Genomic DNA, 2,139 nt, shown 5'->3' on the forward strand with positions numbered 1-2,139 from the left:
AATGACACCAAGGTTTTTGACCTCAGCAATTTGGAAGGATGGAGTTAGTATTTATCTAGAGGGGGAAGACTGTGGGATTAAGTCTGTCTTTAAGGGGAAAATCAGAAATTCCGTTTTAGGATTTTTTTTTATTATTATGTTATGTTAATCACCATACATTACATCATTAGTTTTTGATGTAGTGTTCCATGATTCATTGCATATAACACCCACTGCCCCATTCAATACGTGCCCTCTTTAGTACCCACCACCAGGCTAACCCATCCCCCCACCCCCCTCCCCTCTAGAACCCTCAGTTTGTTTTCTCAGACTCCATAGTCTTTCCTGGTTCCTCTCCCCCTCCGATTCCCCCCCTTCATTCTTCCCTTCCTGCTATCAGACTCAGAATTGTTCCTCTCCACGGAAAACTTTAGTAAAAGGCAAAAGATTTATACGATCTGAAGAGAGACCAGAGTAGGATTAAGTTTGACATGGCTTTTGGACGTGCATGTGAAGCTCTATAGGCAGGGGGATATATAAGGCTGGAGTTTAGGGGAGAAGTCTGAGCTGGAGATAGAAAATTGGGAGTTGTCAGCACGGAGGTGGTTCTTAAAGCTGAGAGATTGCTCGATATCAGCCCAGGAAAGGACAGATGTGAGAACTGAGCCCTGGGGTATACCAACATTCAAGTCGCAGGGGACCAGAAGGAAGCAACAAAGAAGACCCCAAAGAGCAACAGGACGAATAGTGGAAAATCACTGGCATCATTTGGAGGAGGCACAAGATCTTATTTTGTTTTGAATTAGATTCACCAGCTTCCCAAGAGCATACTGTACTTGTTTATCAAAAACTTGACAGCAGTGTCTAAAGTGGCATTGTTTCTTTTTACAAACAAACAGCCTGTTTCGTGCTGTGTTTGAGTGCTACTAAATATTTAGAAAATCAGTTGCAAAACTAATTGTCCTTTAGGGAACTCTTTGTATCCCACGCTAGAAGGTCAAGTGCTCTATTTTTTTTAACAATAAACAATCGTTGCTTGAGAGTGGGCAAACTAAATTTCCAGCCCAATTAATTAAATTTTATGTCTTGTTAAGTAAGTATGCATAAGGTGAGATTGCTCAGTGGTCAGTTTTAGTGAGGAACCAACTGATATCTGGGGACACGGAAGGTCTTGAGAGCAGGAATAATGTGAATTGAGGGAAATGTCTGAATTATATCACAAGAGTTGTCTGTTCTCTTTGCGTTGAAGTTTTCCAGCTAGCGGAGTTCATTACTTGTCACATAAAGGAGATTAAGTATGTCAACACTGTAGCTGAATAATAGAAATTGTGCAGCAAAAGTATGACCAACCCTAAAGTCTGAATTTTAATTTCTAGGGAGCAGGAGAGAAAGACAGCGAGGAATGGGGAAATGGAGAGTTTTAGCATTCAGGGCCGAATTATGAAAGAGGACTGGTGAACAAAATGGCAAAGCCAAGAATGGAAAAGGTTGATGTGAGCTCACCAAGTACACCGCTCACTTCTTCAGGTTTCCCGCTCTGCTAGATACATTGCTCTTCTCCAGTCTCCCCATCTTGCTAACCTCATAAGTCATTCATCATACTACCTGGCTTGAGCAACTCCTTTATTTCATTGGCCAAAACATTCCTTGCTAAGGAAGGATTCCAAACCAGTTTGGGCAGCAGGACACACATGTATTCGGTATACTAGCCAGATGCCATCTTCCTGCTGCCATGTCTAACAACCCAGGTAAGCCAGACACTGTTAGAGGCTCCCAAATCCATTCTCCACCCCCCACCACTTTCCCCAATAGTAATTGGTGATTTTTAGCAAACACAAGACCACTCAGAGTAAACATTACTTTTCTGAGGCTCCCTTCCCTTTTCTTCTGACAACATACTCATTTTGAGATTCACAAAAAATGGGGCCTCTTTCATGAAACCCACTCTGATTCACATACCTGAGAGATGACTTTGCCCTTCCGTGAATTCTCATGGGATCTCATCTGCACCACTGTTGTGACATTTATAAAAATGTCAGATGTACATTCCCTAACACATCCACTATCTTGTCAACTCTTTGGACACATGAATTGGATTTTGTGTTTGTGAAATCAAGTATTTTGCAAGTAGGAGGCACTCCATCAATATGTTTTCTGTAT

The 2,139-nt window shown here is 41.8% G+C and overlaps 1 pseudogene; it reads right to left on the reverse strand.

Annotated features, from left to right (window-relative positions):
- Positions 1–369: 369 nt before the first annotated feature.
- Positions 370–457, reverse strand: LOC114217366 (U5 spliceosomal RNA; annotated as a pseudogene).
- Positions 458–2,139: the final 1,682 nt, after the last annotated feature.

Source organism: Eumetopias jubatus, unplaced genomic scaffold (genome assembly GCF_037043125.1).
Source record: "Eumetopias jubatus isolate StellerSeaLion01/CBP00866 unplaced genomic scaffold, mEumJub1_p1.0 scaffold_8, whole genome shotgun sequence".
Classification (NCBI taxonomy): domain Eukaryota; kingdom Metazoa; phylum Chordata; class Mammalia; order Carnivora; family Otariidae; genus Eumetopias; species Eumetopias jubatus.